At 48.0% G+C, this 18,627-nt stretch overlaps 1 long non-coding RNA gene across 1 annotated transcript in view; it reads right to left on the reverse strand.

Annotated features, from left to right (window-relative positions):
* Positions 1-9,360: 9,360 nt before the first annotated feature.
* The window catches only part of LOC141241959 (uncharacterized), a 36,054-nt gene continuing 26,787 nt past the window's right edge, over positions 9,361-18,627 (reverse strand). The window contains exon 2 of the long non-coding RNA XR_012306620.1: positions 9,361-9,566. This is a non-coding gene — a long non-coding RNA (uncharacterized lncRNA). The remainder of the gene's footprint in view (positions 9,567-18,627) is intronic.

Genomic DNA, 18,627 nt, shown 5'->3' on the forward strand with positions numbered 1-18,627 from the left:
GTCTCTATCCAACTGCTGATGATGCTCTTGTCTTTGCTTCCTTGTGTTGTTTCTGTGCAGGTGTTTTCCCTTCCTCGTTTTGGTTTGTCCGATCACTTCTTGAGAGGGGATATTTACACTCTCCTGGCACTTCCAGTCTTTGCTGGCTGTATTCCAATTTACCGTATTTTTCGAACTCTAAGACTCACCCAAAATTTTGGGGTGTAATATAGGGAAAAAATTGTTTTAGAAGATGGGGATCCTTTTTTTAGTCTTAATAGGTACAGTATCCTTACTTGGGGGGCGGTGGAGCGAGGGTCACAGGAGGTAGGATCCTTCAGGAATCCGGTGCTCCAGCAGCGGGGAGTTGTGGTGGAGCAGGATTGCAGGGCCCTCAGTTCCCTCTCTCAGGAAACTGGCAGCTGGAGCAGAAGAGATGGTTAGGGGCCGGGTCGGGGGCCTGGTTCAGGTGTTTGGCGGTCGGGCCCTGCCTGAGGGCCGGGACCGGGGTCTGGCTGCATGCCGATGAGGCCTGCCTGGGGACTGGGACTGGTGGTGGCGGCAGCAGCAAAGGAGGAGGTGAGATGCTGTGGGTGTCTGGCTGTAGGCCGGCGCGGGTTGGATTGGATGCGGGCAGTGTCTGGCTGCGGACCGGCGCAGGTTTCCTGTGTGCGCGGCCATCTTCCTGAAGCTGTGATCTACAGGAAAATGGCTGCCCGATCTACAAGTCAGTGCATGCGCCGGCTCGGGCGGCCATTCTCCTGTGGATCACAGCTTCTGAAAGATGGCCGCGCACACCGGAAACCTGCGCCGCTCACCGGCCCCGGACCGCTGCCAGACACCCGCTCCTCCTTTGCTGCCGCCACCACCGCCGGGTCCTTGAAGGAGAGAGGCCCCGTGATCCCGCTCCACCACTGGTATGCAACGTTCGGACCATAAGACACACCCCCCATTTTCCTCCCAAATTTGTACGTCTTATGGTCCGAAAAATACGGTAGATGGATATTTTGAGTCCCGGCTCCCCAGTTAAGGATTGTTTTGCTGAGATTTTCTCTATTCCTTCTCCTGCGGTTCGTTTGCATGTTACTCTTCCCATTTTGTTACATTTAGGGTCTGGGGGTTTCTATGTATAACAAAGGTCTTTTGGGGTTCCTCTTTTTCTTCCGTCTTTCATGTATGACTGTGTGAACATGTCCTTAGCCTTGTACCTCACACTCTGTCTGTGCGCTACGTTCTGTTGTTGTCTTGGGTTGCACTCTTGTGTTTTAGGTGAAGGTGCAGTTAAAGACACTCGGGGTCGGCTGATGTTGAGTAGGGGCACCATTGCGTAATTTTAGGGTGCCAACCTCTGCGGTCAGGCAGGGACAAATCAGGGTCAAGTTAGTTTTGCCTAGTCTGTATAAGGAACCTGTGGTGCAGGATGAACATGTCCCCTGGTTTGTTCATCCCTGTGGGATTGTTAGGGCTCAGTCATAAAATTATAGCCGATTGAGTGTGTTCTGGGACTTGTTTGCGCCTTGGCCGCACAACTACAGGCTTTGTCCTCAGAGGTCGCAGAGATTAAGGACCAACTGCAGCATTCATGTTCAGCCACTTCTAGTGACCAAGGTCATCCGAATACAACGTTGGAACCTAAAGTAAAATTACCAGATTGCTTAGATGGACACAAGTACGTTTTCTGCTTCATGTAAATTATACTTCAGTTTACGTCCGGTATCCCGTGGGTCCGAGAGTCAACAAGTAGGCATTAGGCTGTGTGCCCACGATGCGTTTTTTAGGCGTTTCCACAGTGGAAAAAATGCTGCTTAAACGCATGGTAGAAGGTCTGCCATGTTCCCCAATGATAATCTGCATCTGCTGTGCACATGCTGTGGGAATCTCCGCTGCGGATAATCATTGCGGAAAAAAACGCAGCACTACCAATTATTTTGCGGAAGTGCTGCGTTTTCGCCGCTATTGACTTTCATTGGAACGTTTAATATCCGCTTCACTAGATAAGCACATGCAGATTCTATGCGTTTCAATGTGCGGATGGTACCCTGGTGCAGAGCACTGGCTGTGACCCTTGACCCCATCGAGACCTAATTGGTTCAGGTCCCGATGACGTCACAGTCATGCCAGCCAATGATGGCAGTTGCTGGAAAAGTGTGAAGTGAGAACCTTTTCCCAGGTGATTTGCCTCCTAGAAAACACTTTCTCCTCTTATCTTATGTCAGTGAGTGATTAAAAGAGAAGCTGCGCGGCCTCCCGAGTGTTTGCGCGGCCTCCCGAGTGTTTGCGCGGCCTCCCGAGTGTTTGCGCGGCCTCCCGAGTGCTGCTGGGCCTCCCGAGTGCTGCGCTGACGAGTGCTTTGTTCCTGAGCAATCTTGTCATATTGTAAAAACAGACAAGTCAATAGATTCCCCCCTTTCCCAGTTAGTCCCATCATTTTATCAGTTAGGATATAGGGCAGGTGTTTAGTATAGTATATGTTGACTAGATATATTAATTAATTATGACTAATCTAATTTATATTCTTAAAATTGTTAGGGTCGATCGCATTTGTTTTACCGATCATTTATTACTCGTTCATCAAGTATCTGATCAATTAGTTGCGTTAATTCATTTTTGTACTAATATACAGAAATACTATATACACATAATTTGATAGGAAGTTAAATAAATATAACTTAATACTGTAGCGTGTAATTTATATATAAAAGTAATAAACTGCGTCAGTGTTTATCGTGCAGAGGAGCAGTGAAGTCAGATGGAGATGTGGATCTCGAGGGCTTTAGTGACAGTGATGGCTCAGACACGAGCAGTCAATCTGTTCCATCAAACACCAGTACAAGAGGGGCAAATAGCTCCTGGAAAAAGGTCTCCATATCGGGCACCACTGCCCCGTACAAGCGCTTTCCCTGGTGCTGGTGAATTGATGAACAATGTATAAGGGGGCTTTACCACTTGTTGGAGCATTTCACATATGGGGGGCTTTGGATTCAGCTGCTCCATTCAGCCCTGATTTAATGCCATTCCTATTTTTTTTTATTTGCTTGACAGGTTGCTAGAGCATATTGTCCTGAAAACAAATGTATATGCTTCCCAATTCATTAGTCCAAGTCCATGATTATAGAATGGTAGAGTTGGAGGGGACCTCTTGGGTCATCTGGTCCAACCCCCTGCTCAAAGCAGGATTCACTAAACCATCTCAGACAGATGTCTGTCCAGCCTCTGAAGACGTCCATTGAAGGGGAACTCACCACCTCTCGTGGCAGCCTGTTCCACTCATTGATCACCCTAACTGTCATACAGTGTCTTCTAATATCTAATCTGTGTCTCCTCCCGTTCAGTTTCATCCCATTGCTTCTAGTCTTTCCATGTGCAAATGAGAATAAAGCTGATCCTTCTACAATGTGACAGCCCTTGAGATATTTGTAGACAGCTATTAAGTCTCCTCTCAGTCTTCTTTTTTGCAGCTAAACATTCCCAAATCCTGTAACCGTTCCTCATAGGACATAGTTTTCAGACCGGTCACCATTCTGGTCGCTCTTCTCTGAACTTGCTTCAGTTTGTCAATGTCTTCTTTAGAATGTGGTGCCCAAAACTGGATGCAGTATTCCAGATGAGGTCTGACCAAAGAGGAGTAAAGTCCGATAATGACTTCACGTGATCTAGACTGTATGCTTCTGTTAATACATCCCAGAATTGTATTTGCCTTTTTTGCTGCTGCATCACACTGTTGACTCATGTTCAGTCTATGATCTATTAGTATACCTAAGTCTTTTTCACATGTGCTGTTGCTTAGTTCTATTCCTCCCATTCTGTAGATGCTTTTTTCATTTTTATTGCCCAGATGTAGTACTTTGCATTTTTCCCTGTTAAAAACCATTCTGTTGGTTGCTGCCCACTGCTCCAGTTTATTTAGGTCTTTTTGAATCCTCTCTCTCTCTTCTCTAGTATTAGCTATCCCTCCTAGCTTTGTGTCATCAGCAAATTTAATCAGTTTACCCTCAATTCCTTCATCTAAATCATTGATAAAGATGTTGAACAATACAGGTCCCAGGACAGAGCCCTGTGGTACCCCACTTGAGACATTCATCCAACTGGATGTGAAGCCATTTACGACCACTCTTTGAGTCCGATCACTAAGCCAGTTATGAATCCACCTAACAGTTGCCTTGTCCATTCCATACTTGGTCATTTTTTCAATAAGGATGGTGTGAGATACTTTGTCAAATGCTTTGCTGAAGTGAAGATATACTATATCTACAGCATTTCCCTGATCCACCCAGTCAGTGATTCTGTCATAGAAGGAAATTAAGTTAGTCTGACATGACTTGTTAGTTACAAACCCATGCTGACTCTGGTTAATCACTTCATTCTTATCCATGTACTTACATACATGTTGTTTAATAATTTGTTCAAAGATCTTTCCTGGAATAGAAGTCAGACTCAGCGGCCTATAGTTCCCTGGGTCCACCTTCTTCCCCTTTATGAAGATAGGAACAACATTTGCTCTTCTCCAGTCTTCTGGGACTTCTCCTATTCTCCAAGAATTTTCAAAGATTATGGAGAGTGGTTCTAAAATTTCTTCTACGACCTCTTTCAGTACTCTGGGGTGTAATTCATCTGGACCTGGAGACTTGAACTAATTTATGTTAGCTAAATATTCCCTCACAATCTCTCTGTTTATGACGCGCCCCCTGGGCCTGTGCTGTGCATGGGATACCCGGAGCCGGGTCTCTTGTGGGATGCTGGGGGTTGTAGTCTCCGTGTGGCGGCGACCCAGTCCGTGGCTCAGGGTGGTCAAACCAGTGGCAGTCTTAATGTAATAGCAAATGTCCGACTATGCCACCCGTGGATTGCGGTCAGTGGGGACCGCCGCTGCGCTGCAGACCGCTGAGGCTGATGTTGTATGCGCAGCCAAGTATGGGATAACTCCCCACGGGAGGAGTATTGCCTCAGGGCAGCTAGCGTGGATGATGGGAGTGATGGTGTGAGCGTCCCAGTACTAATGGTGCTGGTGCTGCGATGAAACACAGAGACGTGTGGTGCAGTTTAGGGTCTTTACTGATGGTAATAAGCAGACCCTCCTGGGAGTACTGGCTAGCAGTAGAGGCCTGGTCAGTCTGAGAGCTAGCAGGATCTCCCCTGGCCAGGTGGAGTTGTATGCCTCCCCGTCTATCTGTACTCTTTCCTGGCTACCTTGCTGTGTGCGGGTAGAAGTAGCCCACGTCCCTGAGTATTCCGTGTGGTGCTCACCCGTATGGCCGGTGACTTGGGGCCTTCTGTTAGCCTCCGCTTCACGATGGCGGTGCTGGTCCCTTGCTTGTGACCGTGCCTTCGGGCTCCTATGGCCAGAGGACATGGAATCCCCTGCCGGTTGGATTCTGCTGCTGGACCTGGATGTCCCCACAGCCTCGGACTCCGTGTCCGGGTTTAGTGTCTTCAGCCAAGGCGAGCTATCTAGCTTCCAGCCTCTGGCACTCGCTCTTGCTCCTACAGAGCTCCTAGTTCTTGCTTTCCCTGTGTCTGCTGTCCTCCAGACCCGACTGCGTCTCTGTCTGGGACTTCACTCTAGGCTCTGACTGACCTAATCCCGCCCCAGACCCAGTTTATAAGGGCAGATTCCTCCCCTCCCAGGTCTGGGCGGGCAGTGTTGCATGCTTAGGGCTCCTGACCAGAGAAACCTCCCACCTGCTCTCAGACATAATATTTCTATTACTGTGGCAACCAGACCCCTGGGGTGCCACATTTACAGATAACTTGGATTCTTCTATTCCTTTAATAGGACAGTGAAGATCAGTTGATGGTACATTTTCTTTCTGAGAGAAAACATGCAAAATAGGAATTAAAAAAGTTCGGCCTTCTCCACATCCTTTCTTACCAGTTCACCATTTTCATCCTGCAAAAATCCTATAGCATCTTTGACTTTTCTTTTACTTTTGACATACCCCCAAAATTTTTATTGCTTTTGACATCTCTTGTAAGCCTTAATTCATTGTCAGCTTTAGCTAACCCGATACGTGCCCTACAGGTTCTGCAGACTGCATTATAATCTTCTTTTAGATATGCCTCCCTCTTTCCATTTGATAAACCTTTCTTTCTTTTGAGCATGTGTTTAAGTTCTGTGTTCATCCATCCTGGTTTCCTTAAATGCTTCCGATTCTTCATACTTTTTGGGATTGTTAACGATTGTGCTTTGAGAATCTCATTTTTAAAAATTTCCCATCCTTCCTGGACATTTTTGTCCTTAAGGACATCCAGCCATTGGATCCCTCCTATTCTCTTTGAGTCTCTTAAAATCTGCCTTTCTGAAATCTAACCTTGTAGTTTGAGTCTTCACATGTCTTCCTCCTCTAGTTATCCAAAATTCTATAATAGCATGATCGCTGCCTCCGAGGGTCCCAGCCACTTTTACCTCCTCAACCATTTCCTCCCTGTTTATAAGGATTAGATCCAAAGTAGCAGATCCCCTTGTTTTCTCCCCTACCTTTTGGAAGATAAAGTTGTCAGCAAGAGAGGATAAGAATTTGCTTGACCTGTTAGTTTTACTTGAGAGAGATTCCCAACAAATGTCTGGATAGGTGAAATCTCCCATGACCACTACGTCATATTTTTTGGAGAACTTGGTCATTTGATACATAAAGAGTTCATCCATATCTTCAGCTTGCCCAGGTGGCCTGTAGTAAATGCCTACAATGGTGTCCTTTCCGTTGTTCTCTCCTTGTATTCTTACCCAGACAGTTCCTACAGATCTCCCAGTCTCTGAAGCTTCAATCTCTGTGCAGATATTCGCTTTTCTAACATACAATGCAACACCTCCTCCTCGTTTATTACGTCTGTTTCTTGCAGATAAGTTGTATCCTTTTAGCCTTTTATTCCAATCATGTGCATCGTCCCACCAAGTTTCAGTGATTCCAATGACATCATATTCCTTTTCCTGCGTTAGTAGTTCCAATTCCCCTTGTTTGTTGCCCATGCTTTCTGCATTTGTATAAAAACATTGTAGTTTGTGATTGGTTTCTCTTCCTCCCATATTTTTATTATTTAGATTTTTTGGGGTTTGTTCTTTCTTTCCACTTCCAGTAGCAGAGATCTCAATAGTATTTGTCAGCTGTATGGCTTTTTCTGGCCTTTTGCTTCCCTTCCCACATTGTTCTAGTTTAAAGCTCTCCTGATGAGTGTAGCAAGGCAACTTCCAAATACACGCTTTCCAGTCTTCGTAAGGTGCACCCCATCTCTAGCAAGTAGTCCATCGTATAGGTAATTCATTCCGTGATCCAGAAATCCAAATCCTTGTTGACGGCACCATCGACGTAGCCAGTTGTTCACCTGTAGAATCTTATTCCACCTCATTGTTCCATGGCCATCCACTGGGAGGATGGATGAGAAGACCACCTGCGCTCCCAATTCTTTCACTTTCTTGCCTAAGTCTTCTAAGTCACTGCAGATGGTTTCCAGGTCCTTTTGTCATTAGTCCCCACATGTATTCGCAGGAATGGGTAGTGATCTGTAGGTCTGAAGAGTCTTGATATCCTGTCAGACACGTATAATTTTTGCTCCTGGAAGACAGCACATTTCTCTTGAGGTTATGTCTGGTCTGCAGAGCGGCCTCTGTTCCTCTCAACAGGGAATCCCCCATGACCACCACTCTCCGTTCTTTCTCCATCCAGGAGGATTCTGAGGGCTTACAAGGTTCTTCATTGTGGACAAAGTCTTATTTTGCTGTATTTCTTCATGGTTCTCCTGCGTGAGAGCCTGGTACTGGTTCCTGAGCAGTATGGCTGCTGACTGCCTCTCGATCCTCCGGCTTCTCTGGGTCACTGGCTTCCATTCCTCTGTTTCGTCAGGTGCAGTGAGAATTTCTTCTCTTTCTGTATCATGAAGAGATAATTCTGCTCTGTCTAAGAACTCTTCACCTTCCTTAATGATCTTCAAGGTAGTTAACTTCTCTTCTACATTTCACAACTTTTCCTCCAACAGGGACACAAGCTTGCAGGCGGAAGCCTTAAGGCTATCCTATTATGCTAGGCCAAATTTATGGACCCCAACTAATCTTCCTGAAATAAAAACATTTTTTTAGGACTTACATTTATGATGGGGCTTGTTAAAAAAAAAAAAAAAAAAAAGTGTTCGGTCCTACTCGTCCAGCCACCCTATTCAAGCCACCCTTATATTTTCTGTCATTTTACCTAGGACCTGTTATGAAATGCCTGAGATTTTGGCAATCTAACAACATTAGTCAATGCCTGCCCAGAAATGCCCCAGAACATGACAAACGATATAAAATCAGACCCAGACAGAAAAGTTCTTAAGGCTGTACAACACAACATTTCTATCAATGAGTCCTTTGTAAAATTCAAGCCACGGCCCCGCTGTCAGTATTTGGTCAGTATTTTTTCTCAGGCGTGGGAGACAAAACCAGGTGAAGAACAATCAGAGAAAAGGTAGAATAGAAACAAGTCACCAATCCTGCAGTTATCACTCACTCCTGAGAAAAAATACTGACCAAATACTGATAGTGGGGCCGTGGCCTTAGGGTAAGACTGCACCTCAAACAATATATTATATCTGATAAAATGTGGGAGAGTTCAACAGGATTAACATCAGCTTTTTGCATCTGCATGAGGGGAAAAAATGTCCAACTAAACCCATCAAGATGTTCTACTTACCTGGGGCCATCGGGAAAAAGTGTTTGGGAGCTAATACATTTTTTTTTAAAAAAGGCTATAAGCTGCATGTAGACAATTACCACACCAGCCTTCCCCTATTCAAGTCTGGTTGAACTCAAACGCTTGTGGGAACATTGGTAAAAACAGTCAGGGGGTCCCACAATCATTGGCCAACAAAGTTCCAAAAGGGGCAGTCAGGGGCTTGCTCTAGAGCTGCTTGTCCTCAAGGATAAGGGCTCATACCCATCTGTGTTTAAACCGGACAAATGCAATCCCATAAATCATCGGATTACCCTTTGACTAATGTTAGTCCGTGATTCTGTGTTCATCTACTATTTAGTTAGTTATTTTCTCGGATTGGACTGAGCAAAAAATGTCAGCATGCTGTAAGTGGCCGGATATATTGGACGAGACTCGCCAATGCAAGTCAATGGGTACGAGGAAAAAAATCGCATGGCACACTGACTTTTTTTTTTTTTTTTTTTTTACACACCCATCTCGTAGGAAACCTGACATTTCATCAGCCAAGTACAGTAAATTCTCAGCGTGATCTCTCAGAATAGATATATGCATAGGTATGTATTTAGGGGGCGCTGATGGACTACACAACCCGGACTTGCTGCTGATACGGGCAGTGAGCCAGAAAGGCTGCAAGGGTTTAATCAATCAATGAAAGGAGTATCCGAGCTCGAGGTACTAAAAGGAGGGACTGTGAACGAGTAGATTAAATAAATAATTTTATTAGGTGGTTAAAAAAAGTTCAAAAATAGTTATCAGAAGCACTCGTAAATGAGGCACAGATCAATAAATAAAATTGTCAGTGGGGATGGCTGACCAATTCATTCTAAAAACACATGTTCATATGGATCTTTCTTGGAACATGCCACAGGAAGTTAATGGGTCGATGGCTTGATAGTGGGTGAGGGTCACCTGGAAGGGAAAGGAATGGCAATTAATACAGGTCCTAATTCCTTTTGGCTTAGTTATATAGACAGTGAAATTGATATAAAATAATACCTGCTTTGATATAGAAGGGTATTGTGGTTGAGGTTTCAGGTCTGTAGGAATGCTGTAGGTTAGAAGTCTGTGAACACAGGGCAAGGTGAAGAGGATTGTACTTGGAATTGGGGGATTAGTAGTGGTAGGTAAAGGTTTTACCTTGATTTATGGGTAGAGTGGGGGTACTGGTGGAGTGGACTCCAAGAGAATTGCGGAACTGCCGGCTTTCCTCTGTACCTGGGTTGGTTTAAAAGGATGTAACTACGAGGGGGTATACTGATTCAACATATTAATGGGGTATTGAAATGGTAAATTACCCTGCGTTGGTGAGAGGAGTTTCTCACATGTAGAGCACAGTCTTGGTATTCTTGGGTTGGCAAGGAGGTGCTTATCTCTGATGCACAGCGTGAGCAAGAAAGGACCTTTTCTTTCTGCTCCGATTATTCTGTCTGTGGGTGCCAGACAGAGATGGATATCAGCGCTGTGCTCTACCGTGGAGGGCTGGTAGTAAGCGGTGGTATACAGTGCAGTAGAAGCCTTGCCGTGAAACGGCAGCTGGTGGTTCAGGGCACGTACCTTCTGGTAGCTGTGTTTGCTGGCGGTGATCAGATGTCGTTCCAGAGGTCTGTTCCTTACTGACTTGTTGGTTAGAGCGTGAGCGCTCTGTAGTGTGGGGGTCACGCCGCACACGGAGTCCCGGCCGGAGGCTCCAGTGGTGGCGGGCGCCCGGAGGTAACGGTACCTACTTCGTACAAGCGAGGACCTGCGTGATGTCAGGTCACGTGGTGTCTCTCGATGGATTAGGTACGGGTAGCACTGAGGACCTTTCCTACGTGTTTCGGATTACACGGAATCCTTCGTCAGGGATGGTCCTGCCAATGCTGGGTACTTCCTTTTATACGTAAGTACTTGGTCCTCATTGTGCTACATTGATTGAAGACAGATAATGCATAGATAGACCTGGTTATCATAGTTGTTTGATTACTGTCAGAAATCAGTGTTTTCTTGTAATTGATTCAGTTACTTAGTTAAACGCAAAAAGTTCTATTTCACTGTTCAGACCTTTGGGTCTCAGTGAGTTTAATTTGAAGATCCAACTGCTTTCGATTCTGGACATTTGATTGATATAATGTCCTTGCCTCCAATGTTTATGGACAATTTGGATACCTGTAATTTGTATATCTTTAATTGAGCCTTCATGTTTGTCCAAAAAATGTTTGGAGAGAGGGTGTTTCGGAAATTTGTTACGTATGTTTTGCAGATGTTCTCCTACTCTCCTATTCAAGGGACGTATTGTGCGTCCCACATACAGTTTTTCGCAAGGGCATTTGAGTCCGTAGATTACCCCCTTAGTTGTGCAGGTAATGAAGTCCTTTATAGGGAATTCAATCTCCCCGTGGGATATTTTATGTTTTTTAGTGTGTAGACTCTTGCAGACTGAGCACTTATTGCATGAGTAGAAGCCGGCAGGGCTTGAAAATAGACTTTTCGGTAGAGCTGTAGATGGAGGATTTTTTATGGATGGGGCTACTAAGTTGCCAAGATTTCTGGCTTTCCTAAATATGTACTTTGGTTCCAGGGGGATCTGGTCTCCTACTATCTTATCTCTGAGGATGTTCCAGTGACGTTTGATGATTTTCCTCAAAAGATAGGTGTTGGAGTTATATGTGGTTATTATTGGGATATCAATGGTTAATCCATTTGGGTCTGGATTAATTATTTTTTTGTTGTCCAGAAGTTCTGATCGGGGAATTTTTCGTGTCTGGATTTTAGCATTGTCCAGAAGTGTTGAATCATAGCCCTTACTTAGAAATCGCTTTGTCCCGATCTTTCCTGTCTTCCGATCAAGAGGAGGAGCCTATACATGTCATCGATCCCTCCAAAGTGATGAATGTGGCTCCCTTGGACCTGTCTTGTCTCCCACCCGGTAAGACGTTTGTAGCGGTTCCGGATCGTAAGAAGGTTCTTCACTGGGGTCATTCATCTAAATTAGTCGGCTATGCTGGCCATAGGAAGACCTTCCTGCTCATTACCCGGCATTACTGGTGGCCTTCCCTGCGCAAGGATGTTGTAGAGTTCGTCACAGCCTGTTCATCCTGTGCCCGCAGCAAGGTTCCTAGATGTCTTCCAGCCGGCTGTCTCCTGCCTCTTCCCGTACCTGCTGCCCCGTGGCAACACATTGCTATGGACTTTATTACTGATCTCCCTGTTTCTGCCGGTTGTACGATCATTTGTGTGGTCGCTGACCGCTTTTCTAAAATGGACCACTTTATCCCTCCGCCTGGTCTCCAGTCTGCATCTGTGCTTGCTAAGGACTTCATCCATCACATCTTTCGTCTCCATGGCCTACCCCTCCACATTGTGTCTGATCAAGGGGTCCAGTTCACTTCGCACTTCTGGAGAGCTACGTGTAAGCTGCTGGATGTCTCTCTGGATTTCTCCTCTGCTTATCATCCTCAGTCCAATGGCCAAGTGGAACGTATCAACCAGATCCTTACCAGCTTCCTCCGGCACTTCGTCAACGCTCACCATACCGATTGGGTAGAGCTCCTACCATGGGCCGAGTTCTCCTATAATAACCATGAGAGCGAATCTTCTTCCAAGTCCCCGTTCTTTGTGGTCTACGGTCAACACCCCTGGATTCCGTTTCCCGTCTCCGCTTCAGTGGACAATCCTGCCGCGGAGTCTCTGGTCAGCGAATTTTCCACCTTTTGGGAGGACACTAGATCCACACTTCTTCAATCCTCCGAGCGGATGAAAAGACATGTTGATAAGAGATGTCTAGATCCGCCTCAATTCCGTCCGGGAGACAAGGTTTGGCTCTCCTCCAAACATGTTCGTCTCAAAATACCCTCCTATAAGTTGGGTCCACGATTCATCGGTCCATTTGAAGTCCTCAAGCAAATCAATCCAGTGGCCTACAAGTTAAAACTCCCGGCCACCTTACGGATTCCCAACTCCTTCCACGTATCTCTCCTCAAACCGGTTGTTCTTAATTCTTTTTCCGACGATCCAGGTACTTCCCCAGCTCTGGTCTCCGCTGAGGACGTCTATGAGGTAGAGAACATTCTGGCCACCAAGAGGGTAAGAGGAAAAACTTTTTTTCTGGTGGATTGAAAGGGGTTTGGCCCAGAGGAGAGAACTTGGGAACCCAGGGAAAACATCCACGCCCCACTCCTTAAAAAAAAATAAAAAAATTTCTGACCTAAAGAGGGGGCGCAAGGGGGGGGGGGGTACTGTAGCATCGACGTCTCTGCACCCTGACATGCAAAGATGCCGTTCCCCTTACCGCCGCACGCAGCTTCCCGAGCACTGTGCTTAGGACGCGCGCGCTCCCTCCCTCTTAAAGGCGCCTTCCTAAGGAGTCCCCAGCCAATGGCCGGAGGACCTCTCATATAAAAGGCACCTCCTCCAAAATGGAGGTGCCCGTGCAAGGTTGTAGCTCTGTGTTCTAAACTCTGCTTCAGCCCTCAGGTCCCGCTGCTAGTCTACCAGTCCAGTCCGCCAGCCTGACTACCAGTCCAGTCCGCCAGCCTGACTACCAGTCCAGTCCGCCAGCCTGACGTCCAGTCCGCCAGCCAAGTACACTCCCCAGCCCGATGGTCTGCCTATGGTCCTAACCCGCCAGTCTGTCCATGGGCCAGGCTTGCCTGCCTACCCGGAGAACGTACCAGTTACCTGTTGTGCCTACCTGCCAGCCTACCTGGAGGCTCCTGTCAGTTACCCGTGGTGTCTGCCAGTCTGTCTTCCCGGATCACCCGTCAGCCTGCCTGCTGTGCTCATCTGCTGTACCGGTCAGTCCCTGCCTTCTGACCCGTGGGCGTCATCTGCTCTCATACAAGGCCTGGCCCAGAGTAGCACCTGGTCCCTCTGCTCGGTCCTTCCCTGGTTCACGGAGTCAATTGAGCCGACGTGCGACCTTGGTCAGTCCGAGTTGATACCTAGTTATGCCCCTCTGGTCCCTCCTTGCACCGCAGCACAGAGGTTCCACCACCCGGATCTGTAATAGTCAGGCTGGCAGCGGGACCTGAGGGCTGAAGCAGAGTTTAGAACACAGAGCTACAACCTTGCACGGGCACTTCCATTTTGGAGGAGGTGCCTTTTATATGAGAGGTCCTCCGGCCATTAGTCGGGGACTCCTTAGGATGGTGTGTGGCCCCTTTAAGAGGGAGGGAGCGCGCGCCCTAAGCACAGTGCTCGGGAAGCTGCGTATGTCGGCAGCAGCAGGAGGGCCGGAAGACGTCGGGATAGGAGCGCGGCGGTAAGGGGGACGGCGCCTCTGCCTGTCAGGGGGCAGAGACGCCGATGCGACAGTTACCTTTAGTAGCCATTCAAACCCATTTGTGATAAATTCTGTGCATGTTATCAGGCCAAAATCACCAGGGTATGTGAACTTTTGATCAGGGTCATTTGGATGTTTTTGGTTGTCATTAAGCCGGGGTATGTAAACTCTTGAGCACGACTGTATATATTAGGCATGTGCTGTGTATATTGGGTATTGTCAAGGACGTCAGAGACGACACAAGAGATATCACACAATATCCCACCTCTGCCGTCACTTGTCAAGAATTCACAGAATTGAGCAGGGATTCGCGAGCACACGATTCTGATTGGTCACTACGTAGCTATCGGCAAGTGAGCAGAAAGCGTATTGCATCAGACCTCTGGATTCCAACGCATGTGTTACGCTCGCGCCCGGACTGACTGGCGTGAGCGTGATTAGTGATCCCCCTGTACCATGAACCGAGGAGTGCCTGTAAGGTCGTAACTAAGTATCAACCCGATCCGACCAAGGTCACACGGCGGCTTAGTCGACTCCGTGGACCAAGGAGGAACCGAGCAGAGGGACCAGGTGCGACTCCAGGTCAGACCCCGGTCACAGTTGTTGACCCACACCGGGGAATGCAGGAAGAGGCAGGTTAGACTGGCATACAGGCAGGTGGGTACTGGCAAGCACGGCTGGTATGCAGACAGGTGGGTACTGGCAAGCACGGCTGGTATGCAGACAGGTGGGCACTGGCAAGTATGGCTGGTATGCAGACAGGTGGGCACTGGCAAGCACGGCTGGAGTGCAGACAGGGAGGAACTAGCAGGTTGGAGCGCAGGCTGGCTAGGGTCCAGTACAGACTGGGAGACAGGTACAGAGCCGCAGATGCGGTAGACAAGCAGAGTAAAGCGAAACCGCCAGAGCGGAGGACAAGGCAGAGCAGAGAGAAACTGCTGGTGCAGTGAGCAAGCAGAGCAGAGCGAAAACTGCCGGAGCGGTGGGCAGAGCAGAGAGAAACCGCAGGTGCGGTGGTCAAGGCAGAGCAGAGCGGAACCGCCGGAGCGGTGGTCAAGGCAGAGCAGAGAGAAACCGCAGGTGCGGTGGGCAAGGCAGAGCGGAACCGCCGGAGCGTTGGACAAGGCAGAGCAGAGAGAAACCGCAGGTGCAGTGGACAAGGCAGAGCGGAACAGCCGGAGCGGTGGGCAAGGCAGAGCAGAGAGAAGCCGCCGGAGCGGTGGGCAAGGCAGAGCAGAGAGAAGCCATCGGAGAGGTGGGTAAGGCAGAGCAGAGGGGACAGGGCTCTGTTCACATGGAACAGACTGGAAAATACAGGAAGATGGCTAGAACACAGGAGGAAGATACGAAGGAAGGGAAAAGGGACAAGCAGAACCAGATACACACAAGGTACTTACTATGAAGTAGCGAGTGGACACAAAACTCACAAACAGAAGTACAGAGACAATGAGTTGGAGTTGGGTGCAGGTTCAGATACCTAAGGGAAAGGGAAGGTACAGACATAGAGACAAACAGGTAACAGGCTAGGATACAGTTCAGACAGGAACTGGTACTGCAATGAGATATAAGAACGAGCCTGAGTATACAGCCCCCAGAGTGGCGGAAACAGACTAGAAGTTACAGGTAACAGGCCTGGGTATACAGCCCCCAGAGTGGTGGAAACAGACTAGAAACAGAACAGGACCTGGCAATTCAGTAGCAAAGACTAACTGAGTGAAGGTGTTGCTCAGGCACCTCCTTCTGGGTGGAGTGGGTTTAAATATCCAGTGACTCACAGCAATAGGCTGGAGACGCATTAGGGGTGCGCCCACAGTAGCTATAAGAATCAGGAAGCAACCGGGCCGCCGCCCTAAGCAGTCAGTCAAGAGACATGCACACAACATGAACTGGAGCAAGGTTTGTAGGCTGGACTGACAGGTAAGATTGCAGTCTTGCATAGTGGGAGGTGGTGCACTATGCAAGCACGCCGCCAGGGATGTTACAGCATGGAATATGTCTATACGCCTCGTATGGTTACTGCCAGCTTCACGATAGCCCAATTATTATTTGCTGCCACCACCGGCCGAGTTTGGACTATAATACAGGCCTGGCCGGACGCATACGTTCTGGTAATGTATATGGCTTCAGGGGAGGGAATGATTACAGAACAAAAGAAGCAGGACTATTAAATTTTATATTTAATACAAAAGGGAGGCAGTGTTATGAAAAATATACAAGGATTTTACAAAGGGGACAATATAAAACATGCCATTACACAAAATAATAAGGATTAAAGAAGAAACTTACTATATGATCGCAGAGACTATTCAATATAGCTGGAGGGGAGACACTCCAGATTGATTTGACCATTATCGAACGGAATCTGTTGCTTATAAAAAAAATATATACTCCTGGCAACGAATACTGAGCCATCCTCAGTGGATTCTTTTATGCTGAAAGCGAGACCTGCCCACACAGCCCCTGGGACGACGACATGTGGGCTGAACTCTAGCTTTCATACTTTCATATTTTTATTAGAATATCTGGCTTTTGCAATAACTCATCGTTGGTTGATCGCAGAAACCCTGAAGTAATAAAATTGTTTCCGTTATGAATTCACCTTCCTTTAGAGACCACACATGACATAGTTGCGGTCTGCTATTTTGTTACTTTTGCGCCACAGCCCCCTGGAGGGGCTTACAGTGACGGGAAAATATCTATATCGTTCCTTAGCTGACCCTGTCACTAAAAATATGGGCCCCATTATTATCGGAATTTTGGATCTTTCAATATTCCATATTCCGGGTCAGCTCCAGCCCAGCTGCCAGACCTCTATTAAATTCCCTTTGACGTCCTGGGAATAAAGTTTCCTCAGCTAGATGTAAATTGTCGCAGGTCTGTGTCAGGGGAAAGCACACTCACATTCTAGTTGGGTTTGTAGCACCTTTCTTTGTGCTAGCATTTGTTTATAATTCCTTCTGCTGTGGGGGCTAATTTGCATAGGAGCAGATGGTCCAGGTGTCAGCTCTTGGTCCTTTGACAAATGGTGGATAAGGGAGGGGTGAGAGGGGCTTCACTGGGTGAAAGAATATTTTCAATTTTTCTATGACATCTCCCCCTCTTTGAGGTGGCGTAGGGGCTGATTTACAGATCTCCCCTTAAGCCTACCTCCTCTGTATCTCCTTGATGGGATAGCCCATTTGCGTTGCCATGTTCACTACCCTTCTTGTGCTGAATGGTAAAATCGTACTGCTGTAGAGCCAGGCTCCACCGCAGTAGTTTACCATTGTCACCGGACACCCGATGCAGCCAGCTGAGGGGGTTGTGGTCAGTCACTATGGTGAAGTTGCGCCCGTATAGATAGGGCTGCAGCTTCCTCAGGGCCCACATTATCGTGAGCCATTCCTTCTCCACAGTGGCGTATGCCACTTCCCGGGTTAAGAGCTTGCGGCTGAGGAACATCACCGGATGCTCTTCCCCCTGCCTGTTTTCCTGGCTGAGCACAGCACCCAGGCCAAAAGCACTGGCATTCGTTTGGACTACAAACCGCCGGGCGAAGTCCGGGGGCCTGCAGAACTGGGGAACTGGCCAGGGCAACCTTCAGCGCCATGAAAGACCGCTCAAAGTCAGTTGTCCAGTTGACTGTCAGCGGTAGCTTCTTTTTTGTGAGGTCCGTCAGAGGCTTAGCAAGGGCACTATAGTTGGGAACAAACTTCCTATAGTACCCTACCGTACCCGAGAAGGACATCACCTGCTTTTTGGTTTTGTGGGAGGGCCAGAAGGTATTAACCTTCCCAGGCTCAGGCTTCAGAGTTCTGCCAACCACTCAGTGTCTGAGGTACTGCACCTCCGTCATGCTTACCTGACACTTTGCAGGCTTTATAGTCAACCCAGCGTCGTGGACCCACCTGAGCACCTGCTCCAGGTGCGCAAGGTGTTCCATCCCAGGTGGGACTGAAGATGGCAATGTCATTCAGGTACGCAACCGTGAACCCCTCCAGTCACTCTAGCAGCTGGTTGACTAATCGCTGGAAAGTGGCAGGTGCATTCCTCATGCCAAAGGGCATGACGAGGGATTCATACAGCCTGAACGGTGTAATTAAGGCGGACCTCTCCTGGGCCTCCTGAGACAGAGGAATCTGCCAGTATCCTCGACTCAGGTCCATAATTGTCAAGTACCAGGCACCAGCTAAGCAATCCAGCAGCTCATCGATTCATGGCATTAGGTACACAGCGGGAGCTGTGATGGCATTTAGCCTCCTGTAGTCCACGCAGAACCGGGTGGTCCGGTCCTTTTTCGGGACCAGGACTGCAGGCGAGGCCCACACACTTTTTGACCTTTGGATCACCCTCAGGCACAACATCTCGTCTATCTCCGCCTTCATGTCTTTCTGCTCCTCTAGAGAGACCCGGTAAGCGGATTGACGGACTGGGGTGTGACTCCCTGTGTCCCCCTGGTGGACAGCTAGCTGCGTCCTCCCTGATACACCCGTGAAGAGGGTCAGGTAAGGCCGGAACACCTCCTGCAGCTGGGACTTCTGGTTCACGGATAGCTTTGGGTTGAATTCCGCATCCTCAATAGACCCTCTGTCCCAGGAGGCCAGTAAGTCCACCAGGACTAGAGTCTCGCCTTCTTTGGGGACGCTACACACAGGAAGGGCAAAGGCCTCCCGGTCATGATGAGCTTTCATCATGTTGACGTGGAAGACCTTCTGCCTCTTCCTGGCATGG

Source organism: Phyllobates terribilis, unplaced genomic scaffold (assembly GCF_046119375.1).
Source record: "Phyllobates terribilis strain yellow unplaced genomic scaffold, ASM4611937v1 Scaffold_2__4_contigs__length_985480577, whole genome shotgun sequence".
Lineage (NCBI taxonomy): Eukaryota > Metazoa > Chordata > Amphibia > Anura > Dendrobatidae > Phyllobates > Phyllobates terribilis.